General features: G+C 41.1%; 1 protein-coding gene across 1 annotated transcript in view; it reads right to left on the bottom strand.

Moving 5' to 3' along the window:
* The window catches only part of DNER (delta/notch like EGF repeat containing), a 327914-nt gene that overhangs the window by 161162 nt on the left and 141119 nt on the right, over positions 1 to 25633 (bottom strand). The gene's annotated exons all lie outside the window — the stretch shown is intronic.

The following is a 25633-nucleotide window of genomic DNA, read 5'->3' as shown; positions in this document are numbered from 1 at the left end:
AGTATCTACTTGATCACCAATCTGACTGCACTGTATCAATTTCAGTTATGTGGTTTTAACCATCTAATAAAACAGGACCAATCATAGTTGAATACTGATCACAAAAGCATTCATGTGTCATATTTACCACTGAATGATCTTTATGTCAAGTGCAGCTATTCGTACATAGTTGGTAGCAATAAACATGGAATAAATAATAGTCTCCAACTGGCATGAGGAAATAATACTGTAAGTATTGTGTATCAATGATATAATTATTTCATTAAGAGAGTGTACCTTTTTCTAATCAGAATATTCATTTATTTAGGAATGATTTTTAACTTCAAAATGAACAACTTATAATTAACACCTGCATCACCCAGGAGAAAGACTCCTGCATTACCCAGAAAAGGTGCTTAAGACAAGGGGGTGGAAATGATTCTAGACAGCCATGCCTCTCTAAGCCCCAATTTTCTTTTTTTCTGGGACTCTTTACACATCAAAAAAGCATGCTTTTTATGATGACAGCTGGACACAAGCAGAAAGCGAGGCTGTCTGGGCAATGGGGCAACACGATCACGCTGCTCCTTGGACCCGGAGGAGCATCCAGGGACAACAAATCTGCAAAGGGCAAAGCACTACATTAGTGCAAGGGATGTTTTTAACAGGCAGAAGATGGGTTCAAAACAGCAGCAGAGGATTTAATCCTGTTCACAAGCATCAAGGTTATGTTGGGAAATTTGTGCAAGTCAGAGTGGAGTGGAGACACCTCAACTTCAAGTTTGGAATTAGGAGCCAAATATCTCTTAGTGTCTCGGTAAAGACAGGCACTGCTGGTCTGACACGGAGTAGTATTTTACATCCACAGAGAACTAGTTGCTTTCTTCCTAAGATTCCCTATTGAAAACTTTATGGTAAATTGGCTTTGGGACAGAATGAAAAGGATGGTTTAGGCAAACACACCTCCTCTGTAGAGCTTTCTACTTCTTGGTCACGGTCCCACATCACACAGACACCTCACACCTCCTCCCAGCGCCTGCACACACCCTGCTCATTCCAACTCTGTAAACGTTCCCATGGTGCCTCTTTGCCTGGAATACACCTCCTTCTCCAGTGATCATAGCTCAGTTCTCATCCTATTCACAAGCCTTTCCCCAATATCCCAGCCCCCTCCCAGCTCGACCATGTCCATCTGCACTCAAGTACATACTGTTATGTACAGGTCCCTGATTATTTTATGTCTTGGATGGTTACTTGTCAAAACACCTTTACTGAAACTTCCTTGAGGGCAAGGGACAAGTCTCAGAGAAGTGGCAAGTAGGAAGTCAGGATGCAGGTACACATAGGACCACAGCAGTAAAGACAAGTCCCAAAGAGGAGTTTCCAGAATGTGCTGTCATCCAACAAGTCCACTTGGAAGAACAGCCATCATTAGAATACATGAATTCCAGTTTACTAAAAAAATTGCTTATCAACTTTGATAGAGAAATAGAGCCTGGTAGAATGTAGGAGTGCTACCAGAATTCTTATTTTAAAAGACATTTTTAAACATAAAATAGTGGAGGTAAAATCAGGTAGTAATTATAAAGGTATTTGTCATCTCTTTGCTCTGTTCTCTAGCTTCACATTAAACTATTTGAAAAACCTATACCATCTGTCTCCTTACTAAGCATTTAGATCACAGAACGCTCTATAATTCTCTAGAAGAGGCCTCTCTCCAAAGGTTATTTTAAAAATTCTTTTCAAGTATTAAATTTACTGAGCCAGTAGAAATTCAATTGAGGTGGCCCTGAACCAAGATGGCGGAGTAGAAGGACGTGCTCTCACTCCCTCTTGCGAGAACACCAGAATCACAACTAGCTGCTGGACAATCATCAACAGGAAGACACTGGAACTCACCAAAAAAGATACCCCACACCCAAAGACAAAGGAGAAGCCACAATGAGACAGTAGGAGGGGAGCATTCACAGTAAAATCAAATCCCACAACTGCTGGGTGGGTGACTCACAGACTGGAGAACACTTACACCACAGAAGTCCACCCACTGGAGTGAAGGTTCTGAGCCCCACGTCAGGTTCCCAACCTGGGGGCCTGGCAATGGGAAGAGAAATGCCTAGAGAATCAGACTTTGAAGACTAGTGGGATTTGATTGCACGATTTCAACAGGACTGGGGGAAACAGAGACTCCACTCTTGGAGGGCACACACAAGGTAGTGTGCACGTCGGGACACAGGGGAAGGAGCAGTGACCCCAGGGGAGACTGAACCAGACCTACCTGCTAGTATTGGAAGGTCTCCTGCAGAGGCAGGGGGTGGCTGTGGCTCACCGTAGGGACAAGTACACTGGCAGCAGAAGTTCTGGGAAGTACTCCTTGGTGTGATCCCTCCCAGAGGCTGCCATTAGCCCCACCAAAGAGCCCATGTAGGCTCCAGTGTTGAGTTGCCTCAGGCCAAACAACCAACAGGGAGGGAACCCAGCCCCACCCATCAGCAGTCAAGCAGATTAAAGTTTTACTGAGCTCTGCCCACCAGAGCAACAGTCAGCTCTACCCACCACCAGTCCCTCCCATCAGGAAACTTGCACAAGCCTCTTAGATAGCCTCATCCACCAGAGGGCAGAGAGCAGAAGCAAGAAGAACTACAATCCTGCAGCTTGTGGAACAAAAACCACATTCACAGAAAGACAGACAAGATGAAAAGGCAGAGGACTATGTACCAGATGAAGGAACAAGATAAAACCCCAGAAAAACTAAATGAAGTGGAGATAGGCAACCTCCCAGAAAAGGAATTCAGAATAACGATAGTGAAGATGATCCAGGACCTCGGAAATAGAATGGAGGCAAAGACCGAGAAGATGCAAGAAATGATTAACAAAGACCTAGAATAATTAAAGAACAAACAAACAGAGATGAACAATACAATAACTGAAATGAAAAATACACTAGAAGGATTCAAAAGCAGAATGACTAAGGCAGAAGAATGGGTAAGTGACCTGGAAGACAGAATGGTGGAATTCACTTCTATGGAACAGATTAAAGAAAAAAGAATGACAAGAAATGAAGACAGCCTAAGAGACCTCTGGGACAACATTAAATGCAACAACATTCGCATTATAGGGGTCCCAGAAGGAGAAGAGAGAGAGAAAGGACCAGAGAAAATATTTGAAGAGATTATAGTTGACAACTTCCCTAAGATGGGAAAGGAAATAGCCACCCAAGTCCAGGAAGTGCAGTGAGTCCCATACAGGATAAACCCAAGGAGAAACATGCCGAGACACATAGTAATCAAATTGGCAAAAATTAAAGACAAAGAAAAATTATTAAAAGCAGCAAGGGAAAAACGACAAATAACATACAAGGGAACTCCAATAAGGTTAACAGCTGATTTCTGAGCAGAAACTCTACAAGCCAGAAGGGAGTGGCATGATATATTTAAAGTGATGAAAGGGAAGAACTTACAACCAAGATTACTCTACCCAGCAAGGATCTCATTCAGATTCAATGGAGAAATCAAAAGCTTTACAGACAAGCAAAAGCTAAGAGAATTCAGCACCACCAAACCAGCTCTACAACAAATGCTAAAGGAACTTCTCTAAGTGAGAAACACAAGAGAAGAAACGGACCTACAAAAACAAACCCAAAACAATTAAGAAAATGGTAATAGGAACATGCATATCGATAATTACCTTAAAAGTGAATGGATTAAATGCTCGAACCAAAAGACACAGGCTCACTGAATGGATACAAAAACAAGACCCATATATATGCTGTCTACAAGAGACCCACTTCAGACCTAGGGACATATACAGACTGAAAGTGAGGGGATGGAAAAAGATATTCTATGCAAATGGAAATCAAAAGAAAGCTGGAGAAGCAATATTCATATCAGATAAAATAGACTTTAAAATAAAGAATGTTACAAGAGACAAGGAAGGACACTACATAATGATCCAGGGATCAATCCAAGAAGAAGATATAACAATTATGAATATATATGCACCCAACACAGGAGCACCTCAATACATAAGGCGACTGCTAACAGCTATAAAAGAGGAAATCCACAGTAACACAATAATAGTAGGGAACTTTAACACCTCACTTACACCAACGGACAGATCATCCAAACAGAAAATTAATAAGGAAACACAAGCTTTAAATGACACAAATAGACCAGATAGATTTAATTGATATTTATAGGACATTCCATCCAAAAACAGCAGATTACACTTTCTTCTCAAGTGCGCACGGAACATTCTCCAGGACAGATCACATCTTGGGTCACAAATCAAGCCTCAGTAAATTTAAGAAAATTGAAATCATATCAAGCATCTTTTCTGACCACAACAATATGAGATTAGAAATCAACTACAGGGAAAAAAACGTAAAAAACACAAACACAAGGAGGCTAAACAATATGTTACTAAATAACCAAGAAATCACTGAAGAGATCACTGAAGAAATCAAAGAGGAAATCAAAAAATACTGAGAGACAAATGACAATGGAAACACGAGAATCCAAAACCTATGGGATGCAGCAAAAGCAGTTCTAAGAGGGAAGTTTATAGCAATACAATCCTACCTCAAGAAACAAGAAAAATCTCAAATAAACAATCTAACCTTACACCTAAAGGAACTAGAGAAAGAAGAACAAACAAAACCCAAAGTTAGCAGAAGGAAAGAAATCATAAAGATCAGAGCAGAAATAAATGAAATAGAAACAAAGAAAACAATAGCAAAGATCAATAAAACTAAAAGCTGGTTCTTTGAGAAAATAAACAAAATTGATAAACCATTAGCCAGACTCATCAAGAAAAAGAGGGAGAGGACTCGATTCAATAAAATTCGAAATGAAAAAGGAGAAGTTAAAACAGACACTGCAGAAATACAAAGCATCCTAAGAGACTACTACAAGCAGCTCTATGCCAATAAAATGGACAACCTGGAAGAAATGGACAAATTCTTAGAAAGGTATAACCTTCCAAGACTGAACCAGGAAGAAATAGAAAATATGAACAGACCAATCACAAGTAATGAAATTGAAACTGTGATTAAAACTCTTCCAACAAACAAAAGTCCAGGACCAGATGGCTTCCCAGGTGAATTCTATCAAACATTTAGAGAAAAGCTAACACCCATCCTTCTCAAACTCTTCCAAAAAATTGTGGAGGAAGGAACACTCCCAAACTCATTCTATGAGGCCACCATCACCCTGATACCAAAACCAGACAAAGATACTACAAAAAAAGAAAATTACAGACCAATATCACTCATGAATATAGACGCAAAAATCCTCAACAAAATACTAACAAACAGAACCCAACAACACATTAAAAGGATCATACACCACGATCAAGTGGGATTTATCCCAGGGATGCAAGGATTCTTCAATATACGCAAATCAGTCAATGTGATACACCATATTAACAAATTGAAGAATAAAAAATATATGATCATCTCAATAGATGCAGAAAGAGCTTTTGACAAAATTCAACACCCATTTATGATAAAAACTCTCCAGAAAGTGGGCACAGAGCGAACCTACCTCAACATAATAAAGGCCATATACGACAAACCCACAGCAATCATCATTCTCAATGGTGAAGAACTGAAAGCATTTCCTCTAAGATCAGGAACGAGACAAGGATGTCCACTCTCACCACTATTATTCAACATAGCTTTGGAAGTCCTAGCCACGGCAATCAGAGAAGAAAGAGAAATAAAAGGAATACAAATTGGAAAAGAAGAAGTAAAACTGTTTGCAGATGACATGATACTATACATAGAGAATCCTAAAGATGGCACCAGAAAACTACTAGAGCTAATCAATGAATTTGGTAAAGTTGCAGGATACAAAATTCATGCACAGAAATCTTGCATTCTTATAAGCTAATGATGAAAAATCTGAAAGAGAAATTAAGGAAACACTCCCATTTACCACTGCAACAAAAAGAATAAAATACCTAGGAATAAACCTACCTAGGGAGAAAAAAGACCTGTATGCAGAAAACTGTAAGACACTGATGAAAGAAATTAAAGATGATACCAACAGATGGAGAGATATACCATGTTCTTGGATTGGAAGAATCAATATTGTGAAAATGACTATACTACCCAAAGCAATCTACAGATTCAATGCCATCCTTATCAAATTATCAGTGGCATTTTTTACGGAACTAGAACAAATCATCTTAAAATTTGTATGGAGATGCAAAAGACCCCGAAGAGCCAAAGCAGTCTTGATGGGAAAAAAAGGAGCTGGAGGAATCATACTCCCTGACTTCACACTATACTACAAGGCTACAGTAATCAAGACAATATGGTACTGGCACAAAAACAGAAACATAGATCAATGGAACAAGATAGAAAGCCCAGAGATAAACCCACACACCTATGGTCAACTAACCTATGACAAAGGAGGCAAGGATATACAATGGAGAAAAGACAGTCTCTTCAATAAGTAGTGCTGGGAAAACTGGATAGCTACATGTAAAAGAATGAAATTAGAACACTCCCTAACACCATACACAAAAATAAACTCAATGGATTAGAGACATAAATGTAAGACCGGACACTATAAAACTCTTAGAGGAAAACATAGGAAGAACACTCTTTGACATAAATCACAGCAAGATCTTTTTTGATCCACCTCCTAGAGTAATGGAAATAAAAACAAAAATAAACAAATGGGACCTAATGAAACTTCAAAGCTTTTGCACAGCAAAGGAAACCATAAACAAGATGAAAAGACAACTCTCAGAATGGGAGAAAATATTTGCAAACCAATCAACAGACAAAGGATTAATCTCCAAAATATATAAACAGCTCATGCAGCTCAATATTAAAAAAACAAACAACCGAATCCATAAATGGGCAAAAGACCTAAATAGACATTTCTCCAAAGAAGACATACAGATGGCCAAGAAGCACATGAAAAGCTGCTCAACATCACTAATTATTAGAGAAATGCAAATCAAAACTACAATGAGGTATCACCTCACACCAGTTAGAATGGGCATCATCAGAAAATCTACAAACAATAAATGCTGGAGAGGGTGTGGAGAAAAGGGAACCCTCCTGCACTGTTGGTGGGAATGTAAATTGATACAGCCACTATGGAGAACAGTATGGAGAGTCCTTAAAAAACTAAAAATAGAACTACCATATGACCCAGCAATCCCACTACTGGGCATATACCCAGAGAAAACCATAATTCAAAAAGACACATGCATCCCAATGTTCATTGCAGCACTATTTACAATAGCCAGGTCATGGAAGCAACCTAAATGCCCATTGACAGACGAATGGATAAAGAAGAGGTGGTATATATATATACAGTGGAATATTACTCGGCCATAAAAAGTAATGAAATTGGGTCATTTGTTGAGACATGGATGGATCTAGAGACTGTCATACAGAGTGAAGTAAGTCAGAAAGAGAAAAATAAATATCGTATATTAATGCATATATGTGGAACCTAGAAAAATGGTACAGATGAACCTGTTTGCAGGGCAGAAATAGAGACACAGATGTAGAGAACAAACGTATGGACACCAAGGGGGGAAAGCCACAGTGGGGTGGGGGTGGTGGTGGGATGAATTGGGTGATTGGGATTGACAGGTATACACTGATGTGTATAAAATTGATGACTAATAAGAAGCTGCTGTATAAAATAATAAATAAAATAAAATATTAAAATTTTTTAAAAATGCTGCTTAAAACAATAAATTAAAGCCTTCTCCTAATTCAGTCAAAAAAAGAAATTCAATTGAATGAGCAGTTTAAAATATGCACAATATAGTTTTCTAAATAGTTTGCTTCCATTTCCTCAAAGAACATTTCCTGCGCTCACTTCTACAAACCAGGCACTGTATTAGATTTTAAGGTTACAGAGAGAAGTCAGCCTTGGTTTGTGCCACTCCAAACTTTGGTCAAGAGCAGTGGTCCTTAACTAGTTTAGAAACCAGAAGCTTTATATTTTTGCAGGCGCTATTTCCAAGTTCCAACATAAGTGATTCAGTGTCAATGGTCTTGGCTGGGCCCCTGTAGGCATGTTATTTATTTTTTTTAATTTTTATAAATAAGGTTTTATTAGAATATAGTCTATTCGTTTATTTACATACTGTCTGGACTTCTTTTGCATTATGACTGAGTTGAGTAGTTGTAACAGAGACTGGATGGTCCACAAAGTCTAAAATATTTACTACCTGGTGCCACACTGAAAAGATTTGTGACCACCGTGGTAGGCACTGGGCATACACGGAGAAAAGACGGATGTCATGTATGTCCTCGTGGAATTTCCTGTCCAGCAGGGAAAACCAGAAGATAAAGTGAGCAATATAGTTATCTGGGTCAAGAGCATCTGACCTAGCCTAAGGGGAGCAAGAAAGGCTTTCTAGGGAAAGCGTGGTGAAGCTGAGTTCCAAAGGATATGTGGAAACTCATCAGGCAAAGGAAAAGGGAGAATAGTGTCCCAATCAGAGGAAATAACTTTACATATGTATGTATGTATGTGTGTGTGTATGTGTGCATGTATGTATGTAACATAATTTCTCTCAGTACTTGGTGTTGTCCTCAGTACATTCTGGTTTTCAATGTAGTTGACTGTCCAATAATTATTGCTTAAAAGCCCTTGACTCTAAATCTTTAGGGCAGAAAGCTTCAGCTCACTCCCTTCCAGGTGGTCCCCTATTGCACAGTGAGTCCTAGTTCTAGAAGTGATTCGAGATGCCTCAGGGCAGCAGTGGGAACACTTCGTTTGAGCATGTGAGACACTCCATATTAAGACAGTAAACAGGTGATTTCTCTGGTGGTCCAGTGGTAAGGAATCTGCCTTCCAATGTAGGGGACACGTGTTCGATCCCTGGTCGGGGAACTAAGATCCCACATGCCGCGGGGCAACTAAGCCCGTAGGCCACAACTAGAGAGAGAAAAAAACTCACGCGCCACAACTAGAGAGAAGCCCGTGCACCATAAGGAAAGATCCCACGTGCCTCAACAAAGATCCCGAGTGCCGCAACTAAGACCCGATGCAGCCAAAAACAAAAAGACACTAAACATATTTCTTCCTGAAAGCCCAATATACACTTTGGGAGTTTAGGCATATTATTTAAAAAGACTCCCTAAGTAATTCGGACATATGCTTCCGCATAAGAACCACTGGTCTGATAGAAAAACGAATCTAAGTCACAGAAGTAATGTTCTTGTTAAGGTAACAATCACCTTGAATTAGAGGTACGTGAGCCTCCGAAAGCACACTGTGCCCGTCTATGTTTGAAAGTCTAGGCAACTCTGTGATATTCAGGTGATATTCATATTCCCTCACTCATCATAAGTCTCTGAAGTTCTTGGAGTCAACTTTGATAAAAGTTTCTATATTAGCTTTATTTGCTTAATAAGACTGAGTGTTTGGGTCCTAACATCCCTTAGTAAACTCTTAAAGAAATCAATCTTTACAGCAGCGTATCACACATTACTACATAATCTCTGATTATGTCACCTAATCCCCCCAAATGAGTCAACAGCATAATAAGCATGTTATCTTCAGCAGTACTCTGTTCACATGAGGAGAACGGGGTGTGGCAGCTCCATCCAGGTATAAGTGTAATTTCAGTAAGTTGTTTGCACCTCCCTTTGATCGTGTCTAAGGGAAAAATGCTTGGAGTTCCTCCTAATGAAAAGTAATCCTGTCCATTTTAACTCTCCTCAAACTGCAGCTGGGTTAGAGCAAAGTAGCCCTCAGGAAAGCCCTCATGCCAAGACCAGGAACTGTGCTCTTTACAAAGCAGCAGCAGGAGGGATCTGAAATAAAATAGAATTCATTTTTCTTTAAAAAAAGAAGTTCTTTGGGGCTTTATGGGTGATCATTTGAGAGCTGTTGAAAAGCCAGTGTGATTTCTTTGACTCAGCCCTCAAAATGGTGGCACTTCTAACACGCTTATAAGAAATGCCAAGGAGGGCTTCCCTGGTGGTGCAGTGGTTGAGAATCTGCCTGCCAATGCAGGGGACACGGGTTCGGGCCCTGATCTGGGAAGATCCCACATGCCGCGGAGCAACTAGGCCCGTGAGCCACAATTACTGAGCCTGCCCGTCTGGAGCCTGTGCTCCGCAACAAGAGAGGCCGCGATAATGAGAGGCCCGCGCACCGCGATTAAGAGTGGCCCCCACTTGCCGCAACTAGAGAAAGCCCTCGCACAGAAATGAAGACCCAACACAGCCATAAATAAATAAATTAATTAATTAAAAAAAAAAAAAGAAATGCCAAGGAAATGGTCACAATTTTTTTTCTCTTCCTTAGGGGTATGAAATCAATATATGTAACATAATTCCTGAGACAGGCCTGACTAGAAAGGCTTGTCCTCATTCAGAATTACAAGAACCATAGGCCAACTGATTAAAGACAAAAACCAGTAAAGTCAGAGTGAGGGTGACACCCCAGTTCTATCCACAGAGCTGTTAGAGAATGAGCTTTTGTCAACACCTGCACTTTCTATGGTCTTTTCAAAAACTAAAGAACTGATGCCACATAGGAGGCTATGAAGTTGCTCCAGCAAAAGCATGGTTTAAATTACAAGCAAGAAAGAGGAATAGATAGAGGAGAAATATAAAAGGGAAAGGGAAATAGAAAAGAGGAAGGAGGGAGGGAGGGAGGAAGGAAGATAGAAAAAGAAAACCAAAGCATGAGATAGAAACTGTGTGATGCAGAAGAAAAGGAGACACTAATACAGAAAGACAAGGAAAGCAGAAATGGAGAAAAGAAAATGAAGGCTGTCCAGCAAAAGTTTCAGGGGTTCTCCCACCTTTTCTTGTGGAAAGACATTTCATCATCTTCTCATGTTCGTGCCCTTAGATTCCTCATTCCAACCACAACACATGTAAAGTTAGAGTTCTCTGAAACAGTTCATGGATAAACATTTGTTTGAATCATAACTGTGTTCAGTCCAAGTCTATGATTCTGATTATGAGGCCAAAATACTGAGTCCCTCTAAGTGGAGAGACTGTGCATTCTGTGTGCATAAGCCAGCTGTGGGGGGATGGGGCGGGATGGAGGGCCACCCAGGACAGAGGGAGAGCTGTGCGCACTCAGCAGACGATGACTGAGCTCCAGGTAGCAGGCAGCGTCTAGGTTGGGTCCTGAAGGCTGCAAAAGAGCCAGTGAAGAGAGCTGAGGACATCAGCGTGTCAGATGGATGAGGTCAGTGTGTCAAGGGCCGGCGCCCAGATGAGGACAGAGAGGCAGGAGGGGCCAGATTAGAGGGGGTCTCATGACCCTTAGGGCAACGGGAATCCACTAAAGAGTGTGGAAAATACAGGATTTATGCTTTTTCTAAGATCACGTTTTGGAGGAAGAACCAAGAAGACTTTCGTAAGGATTGGATGAGGGAAAAGAAGGAATCACACATAGTGTGGCAACCTCGTGTGCAGTGGTGCTGGAAAGTGACGGATGTCCGCCGTGGGCAGGTTAAGTCGGAGATTCTGATGAGATGCGCCCCTCCACACACACGCAAACGGAGCAGCCAAGTTGGTGGTTCAACATAGGACATGGGTAGTTAGGAACATCAGGGCTGAAGATTTACATCTGGGCCTCACCTGAATCTGGGAGGTTCTACACCACTGGGACAAAAGTGCACTCTTGGAGAAGAGAGAGAAAGACCAGAGCCCAGAACCAAGCTTTACAGGCCAATATTCACAGAATAAACTTAGTGTTATATCGATAAATAGAGATTAGACCAGACCAGAATCATACTAGAAAATTTAACTAAAAACAAATGTGACTTTTCCTTAGTAGGCTTGATTAAGAAAAGATTTCTGCACCATGAAGGAGATAAAGAACCACAAGGAGGAGACTGCGGTCCATGACAAAGAAAAATGTCTCAAGGACACCATTCAGCTCAACGTTCAGAGGCTGGGAAAGGAAGGGAAAGGGGAGGGAAGGAGGGGGAAAAGATAACACTGCACTTTAAAGGTCCACTTCTACTCACTACACAACTGAGTGATTTCCCTAACGAGCTTTAAAACAACAATGAAGGAAAACTCTCTCCAAAGATTATCCTGGGATCTGTTAACACCCTCAAGTAACTAGTTACGATGACAAATAAAGGCTGGGTTTCCTTCTCTGCACGTCCCCACTGCCCCTAACTCTTGCACAGACACACACAAACACTCTGTCCCGCCCTCGGGCCCACACTGTGCTCATTAACACGATAATAAAATGTTCTGCCATCATTACAGTCCTTTTAGGCAGCGACTTCGCCAAACTCATTCCCTTGGTGCCAATGAGAAGTAGAGAGCAACCGAAAGGGGACCCTATCATTATCTTTGGGATGGCCTGGTCCAGTATCCATTAGAGAGCGCGAGAGGGCTGGCTCCTGGCCATTAACCGTTCATCCTACCACTTGGCTTCTTCAATATTAAGACCAAAGACTCTTAAATGGACTTAGTAGTTAAGGTCTCATTGGGATTAAGAACAAGCGAGATTTGCACTTCTTACTTCAGTGGTTTGGCTAAAGACCATTTTCTTTCCTGTTAAAGGGAATGCATACGTCCAAAATAAAAACTCTGACCGCTGGAAACAGACTGCTGAGTTTTCCTATTAAGACTTGGCGAGTCATTTGGCACAAAAAACTATAACCTATAAAACCTGTTCACAATCCAGGAAGTTCCACGGCTGGCACCAGCTAGGCATGAAAGGTTTCAAATATCACAGATCCAGCTCCACCTGCAGACTCAGGGCTTTTGCATTAGCCTGGGCACTGGGAAGGCAAACGCCTCCAATTCCCACAATTCGATTCGCAGAAGCAGGGATAAGATGGCGTCTCTGCGCCAACTCTTCAGGAAGGTGGGATGGAGGTTAGGGCAAAGCTTAATAAGCCAGGCAGGATCCCCATGGATTTGTGACTCAATACCTGGGGGCTGGGAAGCAAAACCTGAGAAATAAATCATCTTTTGACAGTATCTGGCCAAAGGCAAAAAGAGTGCTTGATGCAGGGTACAAACTTGAACCTAGACCGAATCCAGGGTAGCATGATGCTAAAACAAGGCTTACTAATACACCTCCTGCTATAGGAACAGAGCTGTCCTTCCACTGCACGTACGCGGAATGCAGTCAGACCACAAGTTAAGGGGGGAAAGTGAAGGAACACTAAAGAGCTGTCACTACACCCAAGTACAATTACAATCATGCCTCATTCGCTGGAGAACCTGCCTGGCCACACCCACCATCTTAAAGCTCACCCAAGCTCTTTCTACCTTTTCTCAACAAAGCTTTCTTTGGATTTCCTTGTGAAAGTCTGCATTCTGTTGTTGTTCATTTGCTTGTTTGCTTGCTTTGAAGCTTTGTTGCTTGCAGCAGTAAATTGCTTTTTGGAAAATTCACCTGTCCAGAAACTCTCATTTTCTGTGGTTTCCTGAGTAAGGTATGGCCAAAAATGCTTTCAGAATTCGAGACACAATGGCACATAACAGCAACGATCCAACTGTAATACTTTTACCATTGCCACTCATTTAAATCATCAGGTAGATTGCACCTAGCCAGATGACCAGGAAAAGTATATAATAAGTAATATCATTTGCTCTAAAGGGAAAAAGAAATTGTAAAGATAATGGGAACATACTATAGAAAAAAATACAATCAGCTTGCTATCCCCTGAAGAGAGATTGGTTTATGCTCCACAATCTGTCAGACACAGCAGCCCTCAACAACTACTTCCCAACTTTGCCAATATCTCAGCAGCCCCCTCTCTCTACATCCTGCAGAGAAAACTGAAAATTCAATATGAAACACAGGCTGAAAAAATGAACACAAAGCTTTAGGTTAAGAGTTCTTAGGTTGACATTCTATACTTTCCCAAAACAAGTATCTATTCCCACAGTAAAGGGTTACTAGCCCAGAGTGCTATATTTTTGTTTAATTTTCTCAAGATGGTCACCCTACCACACTCCTTTTTCCACTAAAATTAAACTAAATTATTTGTCCTGAGTAAGACCTGAGTATTTGAACCGTGGGAGGTTGCCCACTGTTATCCCTTCTCCCCATATTGCTTTAATAACAGAATTGGGAGTTTTTGCTGGGAACAACTGGGTCACCCAGCCTCTCCTCAGTGACTTGGGGAGAGGATGCGAGGCACTTCTGTGCTATACATTTAAGAAGACAAAGCAAGTGCTCTTTTTGTCCTTTCCCCTTCCCAGTGGCTGATATGCCACTGGGGCAACCAGGGCAGCCGGTCTGAATCCAGAGATGGGATCTGTGTGCTGAGGCTGCAGAGCTGCCCTCCATCCTGGACCAGCTACCTCTAGATTGAAACACTGAAACAGAGCAAGACCCTATGGTCCTTCCTCACCATGTCCCCCGCCTGCATTTTGTCTGTAGAAAAACTTTAGCCAAAAAACAAGTTTATTCAGAGAAGTGAGAAAATGCATAAGCAAAGGAAAACCATCAAACAAGACCAGATAACAATAGTTCAGTCATTAAACAAAGTCAAGGACCTTAAGTTCCTCTTCAAGGGCTATAGATAATATTCTGAGCCATATCCTCTGAGCTGTCTTATAGGTACTGAAAGCCCCACCAGGTGGAAGAAGTTGACTACGTGATGATCAGGATGTAGCCACGACATAAGCTGCCACAATTCCGAGAACTGGCTTCAAAGAAATGGGAACAAACCGACTCCAGAACTGAAGATTAACTGTCCTTAAAACAATCAAGATGACGCCGATCAGACCACCGCATGACCAATTTCAAGGTGACGGTCAGAGCTGCCTGTGCTGTTTCTACATGTAGCCCCCTCCCTCCCTCTGCCTATACACCCCTGAAACTCCCCTTTAAAAGCTCTTGCCCCTGATGGTCAGGGCGGGGAGTCCACCACCACCACCCGCCACCCCCGCCGTGGCCGGCCTCCAAAATAATGCAAACTTTCCTTTCCACCAACCTTGCCTTTTTATTGGCTTTAGAGTGGCATGCAACCTGACCCCACTTTCTGTAACAACATAAGCGAGAAATTAACGTGTAACTCATTTAAGCCACTGTATTCGCGGTCTCTCCATTACAACAGCTTAGACTGCACCTTGACCAACACAGGCCTGCCAAGGAACCACATCAAACTCCTTCCCCTGTGCTGCATCCCCCCACCGCTGCCACTTGACTCAGAAGGAATCGCCATTTAGCTACGACTTAGTGTTCCAAACTCACAACATACTAACTCCATCACTTCCCCCCTCCCTCCTCTTCCTTAATATTTACGAGGCAGGGTTGGCCATCAAAGTGGCTCAGCTTCTATCAGACACAGGAAGAGTAGGAGGGAATTGAGCACCATTTAGGAAAAAATACTTAATATTATTCCTCTTATCACACAGGAATATTATAAATATATATATTAACAGATGAGATATTCTAGAATTGGATTTTAACATTTTATGTATTCTGTATATAGTATATGTTTCACATTACGGAAGTGGGTAATTGTCCACCATATCCATCCATTAATTCCAAGTGAATGCCTCCTGATTAGCGACTTTACAGTAAATACTAAAACAAGTAACCATGTGCTGACATGAGGGTAATGGGAGATTACACCAGGCTCTACCACGAGGTGGTCTGAGTTCTTACCAGCTCTGTGACTTTGGGAGAGATATTTACATCCTTCATGCCTTGGATTCCTTCTCCCTGAAATAGAGATAATAACACTACCTATTTTTTACCATGGTTGTTATGATTAAAGATCTTAACATGGGCAAAGGTTTTAATACAGTGAAGCCTATGATAAGGACTCTATAACTCATCATAATTATCAACATCCCCACCATTGTCTCAGTTAGCTTGGGCTACTATAGCAGAATACCATAAGCTGGGTGACTTAAACAATAAATATTTATTCCTTACAGTTCTGGAGGCTACAAGTCTGAGATCAGGGTGCCTGCATGGTCAGGTTCTTGGTGAAGACACCTCTTCCTGGTTTACAGATAGCTGCCTTTTCTCTGTACCTTCACGTGGTGGAGAGAAAGCCCTGGTTCCTTCATCTCCTTATCAAGGCACTAATCTTACAATGAGGGCTCCATCATCATGCCTCAATCTAACTCTAATCACCTCCCAAAGGCGCCACTTCCAAATACCACTTACTGGGGGTGAGGGTTTCAACATATAAATTCGGGAGAGGAGGGACACAAACATTCAGTCCCTAGCAATCAACATCACCATCATCACTACCATTATCACCATCATCATCATTATCATCACCTCCATCATCACCATCACCACCACCAACATCACTATCATCATCAACACCATCATCACTATCATCACCATCACCACCACCAACATCATTATCATTATTACCACCATCATCACTATCATCAACAGCAATACCGACAAACAACTTCTATTTAAAGTTGGGTCCTGAATGAAACTTAGACTTGTGTAGGTCTGGAAAAAAGGCTCTGGGAAAGCATGTCCCCTGAGAAAACAGCAGAGCCAAGATGCAAGCAAGAAGGTCATTTAGAGAGTCGAAACTTTGAAATAAATTTTTATTTAATGATTGCTACTTCTAAAAATTATAGTTCGAATTTTAAGATAATGTCCAAATAAAAGTACCTTCATAATAATGTGACTTAGGTTATCTGCCATTTTGAATAATTCATGCCTAGGTTATATTTTAAAAAGCTAAGCTCTAGGCTTTACTTAAAGTTGTAAAATATATATATATATTTTATATATACACACATATATGTGGGTGAATAAATGAGGTATGGCTACAATGTATTGGATTAAAAGACATTTTTTTAAAAAGTATAACCAGCAATAATACAAGAGACACCGGCCAATACAATGGCATAATGGTATAAAATATTCAAATGATAAAATCCTCTTTTGAAGCAAAATTTGCAACTAAGCCTGTCAAATCTCTCTATGTGCCTATTTTGGGCATTAAGTAATCTCCATTTAGAAAAAAAAATTCTCATTGCATATGAAAACCACTTCCTAATTGGACACATTTTTTAATGCCAGTTCCTGAATACCCATTGGTAGAACATGAAAAGTAATTTGTCTTTTCCTTTGAAATTTTGTTGGCTCACACAGAATATACAACTGAAATTCCTCATTTATTTAATCTCTTTTTCAATGTCTATCTGATCACCCTTTCATAATCAGTTAGAATTACATCACTTAATCTTCCATTAGTACACTTTCAACTCATCAACTACTAGTAAATCAATTGCTAAATTACTGTAGAATTCATATACAATGAATGTCCATCATGTCCAGTCATTAATACCCAGTGAATGCATCCTGATTAATGACATTACCATGAATGCCAAAATAATTAATCACTTCTCTGTGTTGATGTGAGGGTAATGGGAGATTATAAATGCACAGCTAATTGGGGCTGCAGATGACTTTATAACATCAGGGAGCCAGGGGATCGGGCCTTCAGAGGAGCTAACATGAAAAGCTGTTGATTGACATGTTTACCTTCTTGGCTGCTGTGAACACGGTCTTGCGATTGCCTTTGTTCTATTATATCTCTTTGCTCCGCTTTGATTCAAAACCCCACATTTAAGTGGCCACCGACAAGACTACCTGGTAACTTCAAGGTCATATGGAAGACGTGACCTGAATTTACAAGTGTTTGGTGAGATTTCTAATTTGAGATGCATTTGCTTCTTGAATTATGCACAACAACTTTATGTTTCTGTGCAGGTATTTGTTGAGCTAAAAATAGAATGAGCCAGTGTATTTCAAAAATGCCCCAATGTGTGCCATGATTTGAGGAAAAAAAGAAATTGGGAGGTACGGAGAGGTTGACTCCAATTCAGCCTGTTTGGCTGGGCTATTTCTAGCTCCTATTAGCATTTTCATCACAAGAAGAGTCACACCGTCTGTCCTCAAGATGCTCAGAGGCAGCCTTCCCTACCTGCTTCATTTTCAGGAGCTCCAAGAAGGTCTCCACGACTAGGGCCCTCTCCTGTCTGGCTCACAAGCCCCTGGAATCAGAATTACCCACAGAGTTTATTTAATAAACTGTTATTTCTGCTCCACCCTGACCCAGGGAAGCAGAATCTCTGGGGATGTGACCACAGATGCCTGTGGGTCTACCACTCCCCCAGATGTTGGACTGCCAGGCATGGAAGCTGCTGTCTTAAGAATGACCTGGGGCGTCCCTGGTGGTGCAGTGGTTGAGAATCCGCCTGCCGATGCAGGGGACACGGGTTCGAGCCCTGGTCTGGGAGGATCCCACATGCCGCGGAGCAACTGGGCCCGTGAGCCACAACTCCTGAGCCTGCGCGTCTGGAGCCTGTGCTCCTCAACAAGAGAGGCCGCAACAGTGAGAGGCCCGCACACCGCAATGAAGAGTGGCCCCCGCTCGCCGCAACTAGAGAAAGCCCTCGCACAGAAACGAAGACCCAACACAGCCAAAAATAAATAAATAAATAAATAAATGAATAAATATTTTAAAAAAAGAATGACTTCTTCTCTGCCAAGTTAAAATGCACGTATTTCAGCAGGGACCTTACACGGGATGAATGCGTTTATTAGCTCCTTCCCTTCAACAGCTCCTCACTGCCACTAGGATCTTCACGCCGTGTCCAGAGCCCAGCATGTGAGGCCATATGACCCAGCCCCCCTCTCCACCACATCTCCCCCTCTCTCCCCCTTGCTCTCCGAGCTCCAGCTTTGTGGCCTTGCTGCAGTTCCTCTGAGGCTATGCATTCTCTCCAGCCACAGGGCCTTTGCACATGCAGTTCCAGCTTTCTGCCTGGAAAGGTTTTCTCACTGCCTCATTAACAGCTCAGGCAATCATTTTCCTTGAAGGTAGCGATCCCCACTGCCCCAAGGTTAGGTCAGATTTTTATTATCAACTACAGTCACAGCACACGTGCTTATCACAGTTGTCATTTCCTATTTATTTGTAGAATTATTTCCTTATTACCTGTCACCCCATTAACACATAAAATTCACGAGGGCCGAGATTTTTGTTTTGTTCATTGCTCTATTTCCAGTGCCAAGCAGGTGGCTAACTCAGTAGGTACTCAATAAATATTCTGGGGAGGAAAGAAAGGGGCGAAAGGAGGACAAGCAAGCTGAGTGTGGTGCCAGCTAACACCGGATACAAGCGGGACAAAGGAGCGAAGAGGAACAAAGAGAAGAAAGCTGGTAGGGACGGAGACCAGCTTCCCTGATCTCCTGCTCTATAGCTCACAGCCTCCGTGGATGCAGTAATCAATAACAGCGCTGACCACGGAGCTGAGTGGCTTTAATCTCAGCCAGTAGCTGCATGAACACAGAGCCCCAAACCAATTTAGGAGGCAAGCCTCATGCTAAACCATGCCCTGCTCCAGACTACAAACAATACCACCAATCCTGCTTCGGGGGCTTACCAAGAAAGAATGAATTACAGATTGTCCCAGTTCCCAATCAACTCTCTTCCGAAATTAAATTCTCTAGTTCAATGTTACCATCAGCTCAGTGGGCTGAAAAGGGTTTCCTTTATCTGTCCCAGAACAGATTTTATTTACGCTTCAGTCTTTACGAAAGTCCTGGGAATACTATCCGATCATCGATTCTTTCTGTAGCAGTCAATGTAGCAAATTAAAAATTCTCTCCGTCTCCCTTACAACCTTTACTGTTCGAAATCCTGATCTAACTGTGTTTGGACAGGCTGCTTTCACTACTGGAAAATCTAACAGGAATCGCAGTTTGTAAGGCAGAGGTCCAATACAAAACAAACAAAATGGACCTTTGTTCATCTGTTCCCATCCGAAACAAAGAAAGAATGATTGGACAGATCATGTGGGCCTCTGTCTTCTCGAGCTGCCATTTCTAACGCTGAGTGTAGGCCCGCCCTGGTTGAGGCGCTGCCTGCCACCACAGGAGGAGACCCAGCTCCTCAGTGTGAAATTCAAGCTTTTGGAATCAGGCTTGTTTGCAGAAGCCAATCACACTTTCATATTCTAAAGGAAATGCTTCTTAAAATAAAAACTATCAGCTTAATACAAAATTAATTCATTAATTTGTTGATTGTTCTGCATTCATGAATATTATGTACTATATTCTCCATGTAAATACTAGCATTATTCCCAACTCTAAAAACTCTGTTTCTTTCCAAACTAATTGCTCAGTCTTATGGGTCCCCACATGCTCCCTCCCACCTGCTCCAAGCTGTATACCTTTTTATAGTTATCCACCTATCAAGTCCTTTAAACCACATACGTGCATATACACATCTGTGCATCTCTGTATGGGTGAATCTATGTACAAATGCGGATCTGTATATGTGTATATACACAAATGAACATCCGTGTGTGTGCACATGCAACCACGTGTGTCCTATACGTACCTATGGGCACCTCTGTGTGTACATATGTATGATGGATGGACATAGGGGTCTGTGCATCTACATATCTCAACAATGTATTTTTTTTTTTTAATATGTAGTTATTTATTTATTTATTTATTTTGGCTGCACTGGGTCTTAGTTGCGACATGCAGGCTTCTTAGTTGAGGCATTCATGCGGGATCTAGCTCCCCGACCAGGGATCGAACCCGGGCTCCCTGCATTGGGAGCACGGAGTCTTACCCACTGGACCACCAGGGAAGTTCCTCAACAACATAGTCTATAAAATAAGATCACATGCACAAAATCTAAAACAAGCCCAAACCAAATGTTTCCGAGGGCCGTCATTCCCTTGCAGGAGGTCTGCCTGATTAAATCTCCAGGACAGCTGATTTTGACCCTTCATCTTCACCACCAAAAGTTACTCCACAGTTTTCACCATATTATCCCACCACCACTGTCACAACCTGCACTTCTCCTGCTGAAAAACTTGGTCACCACTGCCTACAAGCTAAATACAAACCCCTTAGGCACAGTATGCAACCTCCCTCACTGTCTAGCTCATGCACCCTATCTGTTTCCTAATTTTCCATGGTTTATTTATTGAAATCTGCTGCTCCAGCCAAATTGATCTGTTATTTTGAAACACGTGCGTCGTCCCTTGCACATCATTGTTCACACCACTTTTCTTATCCCGAATGTCTTTCCCTCTCAAACTGACTCCGGAGTTCAAGGCCAAGCTCAAGATACACCTCAAGTCTAAAGCTGAACTTTCCCCTTGGTGATGACTCTGCCATTCTGCATTCATGTAGCCCTTACATGGACTGTATAATTCACCAGATACATTTCATATACACTCCTTTCTCTTCTCATTCATTTATCACTTTATGTGGAACATCATCTCAAAATCATTAATATCTAACAGGAGACACAATGACTTATCATATGGATATTTACAATCTTTCTCTTACTTCCACTTCTCATGGGGAAGGACTCTTACTTCTTGGGTCAGTTCCCAGGCAAGTTCTCTGTAGTGAGAACCTAGGTAATGGGCAAGACAGAGAGAAGAAGTAAAAACAAACAAGCAGAGAAGCTACACTGATACACAAAGTAAAGAGATGCAATAACAGGAAGAGAAAGGAGGAAAAGCCTCAAAGGCTGGGTGTTGGGCTGAGATTCTGGGGAGCAGACGATGACAGTGGGAGAGAGAATTTCACAAAGCAAGTGCCAAACACATGGAGACTATTAAGAGAGCAGTGAGGAGGAGACAAGATTGATAAGATTTTTGTTGCACAACAGAAATGCATTTTCCCCACTCCTATTCATATTCCCTCAAAAAGATGAATGAAGATTTAAAGTGTTTTTAATTCATTTTTTGGCTACTGGGTTTTGTTTATTCGAATGTAACTCTATGAACAAGACTGAGCCACGGGATGACAAAATTTATCTGGGTTACATGATGAGTATGGAGTATGTCCTGCTTGCCTGGAGGCTAAAACCCCTCAAAGTCAGGAGTTGGGATCTTCTATATCTTTGTATTCACTGTCCTGAACACTGTGTCCTACACATGGTAATTAATCAATAAATAGTTGTTGATGATAAACAGGGCTGTGGATGAATGCACAGATGATGCAGATCCTGTTTTTTAACATGGTCATGTTCCAGAGGCTGTCGTCTGTCATTGGTGATGCAGCCAAACAGTATTTGTCAGTGTATTTCTTTAAGGAGATTTTCCATTTGCCTACCAAGCAAATATAACTTTTGTAGGTCAAACTCACAATTGCAGCATTAAAACAGGACAGCCAAGAGAGCATTGTGCTTGTTAAGGATGCATGTGAATACCAAAAATATCATGGCATTCAATACCCAAATGTCAAGAGAAAGCACTAAAGAGGAGAAAAGAGGAGAAAGAAAGAGCGTCTTTTTGAAATTCAATCCTAAATATTTATATTCCTCACCAACAACTAGATAACCTTCTCCAGCTGACATGCCCTATTTCAGTCCATTTACTTGCTACTCTCAGTTTGATACCAAGATCTTTGTGAAAAACAATTACAACTACCATGATTCTGTGTCAAAATCAAATGATCATCTCTAAAGCATCCCTGGGAGTTTTTCCAAATGTGTGTCTTTTCTGGAAAGCCCTCTGCCCCATTCTCATGGAAGGATTCTGACCTCATAAAAAGTCCATGATAAAAGGAACTTAACTATCTATCTCCAGGATATTGAAGTGGGAAAGCAAAATAATTTAAGAGAAGGAGATGGAAATGGAGTCGGGGGCTGTAGTCTTCTGGAATATATTGATAGATGTTTTTTGCTTAGCATTAAATGGGAGAAACATCACTAGAAGTTGACGATGTGATGGGGGCCACGCGAGCAGCGACCACGAGTTCAGCCCCATCCTCCTGTCCCCATTTTACCTTTACTCTGATGTGCAAACTCAATGATATAATGAAACCATTACATTTACCATACTTTTGAGGTGTAAATGCAATATTGTAATGAAACCACTTTGAATATCTTCTGCTTAAAGAGATTTGTACTGTCCTTTTTCTGGAAACTGATGATGATCACTTTTCTCCTCGAGGAGATCCCTAAATGTTTCAGACTGTCAAGGATGCTGCTAAGAGGTATATGTAAATTTCCAGCTGGATCTGGTTAAAAGCATCTGGTCAGAATTGATGGAAGGGGGACAAGGCACGATTCCAAAGATAAACTGGCTATCGTGAGTGAAAACCGGAAGAAGGACGAATTGATAATATATTTTAATTTGTCATTAAAATGCGCAATGATCCAGTAAATTCCATACCTGGGAATGTAACCCAAATAGATCACCAGAAAAGACACAAAGATGAGGTTATCATGATGCTTGAAATTCTGTCTAAAGAGGCAAAAGAAAGGAGGAAACGAAGGAGATAATTGCTTAACAAGAGCGTATTGATTAAATCATAGTGCATTGATTCAGTGGAACTCTATACGGTCATTAAGAAGAATACTGGGATTAAGGTTTTACTGAGCTCTGACCGCCAGAGCAACAGTCAGCTCTACCCACCACCAGAGCCTCCCATCAAGCCTCTTAGATAGCCTCAACAACCAGAGGGCAGACAACAGAAGCAAGAAAAACTATAATCCTGCAGCCTGTGGAACAAAAACCACAGTTACAGAAAGATAGAGAAGATGAAAAGGCAGAGGGCTATGTATCAGATGAAGGAACAAGAAAAAACCCCAGAAAAACAACTAAATGAAGTGGAGATAGGCAACCTTCCAGAAAAAGAATTCAGAATAATGATAGTGAAGATGATCCAGGACCTCGGAATAAGAATGGAGGCAAAGATTGAGAAGATGCAAGAAATGATTAACAAAGACCTAGAAGAATTAAAGAACAAACAAACAGAGATGAACAATACAATAACTGAAATGAAAAATACACTAGAAGGAATCAATAGCAGAATAACCGAGGGAGAAGAATGGATAAGTGACCTGGAAGACAGAATGGTGGAATTCACTGCTGTGGAACAGAATAAAGAAAAAAGAATGAAAAGAAATGAAGACAGCCTAAGAGACCTCTGGGACAACATTAAACACAACAACATTCGCATTATAGGGGTCCCGGAAGGAGAAGAGAGAGAGAAAGAACCCGAGAAAATATTTGAAGAGATTATAGTCGAAAACTTCCCTAACATGGGAAAGGAAATAGCCACCCAAGTCCAGGAAGCGCAGAGAGTCCCATACAGAATAAACCCAAGGAGAAACACGCCGAGACACATAGTAATCAAAGTGGCAAAAATTAAAGACAAAGAAAAATTATTGAAAGCAGCAAGGGAAAAACGACAAATAACATACAAGGGAACTCCCATAAGGTTAACAGCTGATTTCTCAGCAGAAACTCTGCAAGCCAGAAGGGAGTGGCATGATATACTTAAAGTGATGAAAGGGAAGAACCTACAACCAAGATTACTCTACCCGGCAAGGATCTCATTTAGATTTGATGGAGAAATCAAAAGCTTTGCAGACAAGCAAAAGCTAAGAGAATTCAGCACCACCAAACCAGCTCTACAACAAATGCTAAAGGAACTTCTCTAAGTGGGAAACACAAGAGAAGAAAAGGACCTACAAAAACAAACCCAAAACAATTAAGAAAAAGGTCATAGGAACATACATATCGATAATTACCTTAAACGTGAATGGATTAAATGCCCCAACCAAAAGACATAGACTGGCTGAATGGATACAAAAACAAGACCCATATATATGCTGTCTACAAGAGACCCACTTTAGACCTAGGGACACATACAGACTGAAAGTGAGGGGATGGAAAAAGATATTCCATGCAAATGGAAATCAAAAGAAAGCTGGAGTAGCTATACTCATATCAGATAAAATAGACTTTAAAATAAAGAATGTTACAAGAGACAAGGAAGGACACTGCATAATGATCCAGGGATCAATCCAAGAAGAAGATATAACAATTATAAATATATATGCACCCAGCATAGGAGCACCTCAATACATAAGGCAACTGCTAACAGCTATAAAAGAGGAAATCGACAGTAACACAATAATAGTGGGGGACTTTAACACCTCACTTACACCAATGGACAGATCATCCAAAATGAAAATAAATAAGGAAACAGAAGCTTTAAATGACACAATAGACCAGATAGATTTAATTGATATATATAGGACATTCCATCCAAAAACAGCAGATTACATGTTCTTCTCAAGTGCGCACGGAACATTCTCCAGGATAGATCACATCTTGGGTCACAAATCAAGCCTCAGTAAATTTAAGAAAATTGAAATCGTATCAAGCATCTTTTCTGACCACAACGCTATGAGATTAGAAATGAATTACAGGGAAAAAAACATAAAAAGGACAAACACATGGAGGCTAAACAATACGTTACTAAATAACCAAGAGATCACTGAGGAAATCAAAGAGGAAATAAAAAAATACCTAGAGACAAATGACAATGAAAACACGACGACCCAAAACCTATGGGATGCAGCAAAAGCGGTTCTAAGAGGGAAGTTTATAGCTATACAAGCCTACCTAAAGAAACAAGAAAAATCTCAAGTAAACAATCTAACCTTACACCTAAAGAAACTAGAGAAAGAAGAACAAACAAAACCCAAAGTTAGCAGAAGGAAAGAAATCATAAAGATCAGAGCAGAAATAAATGAAATAGAAACAAAGAAAACAATAGCAAAGATCAATAAAACTAAAAGTTGGTTCTTTGAGAAGATAAACAAAATTGATAAGCCATTAGCCAGACTCATCAAGAAAAAGAGGGAGAGGACTCAAATCAATAAAATCAGAAATGAAAAAGGAGAA

Source organism: Balaenoptera borealis (assembly GCF_965194805.1).
Source record: "Balaenoptera borealis genome assembly, chromosome: 6".
NCBI lineage: Eukaryota > Metazoa > Chordata > Mammalia > Artiodactyla > Balaenopteridae > Balaenoptera > Balaenoptera borealis.
This window is presented reverse-complemented; position numbering and strand designations above follow the sequence as displayed.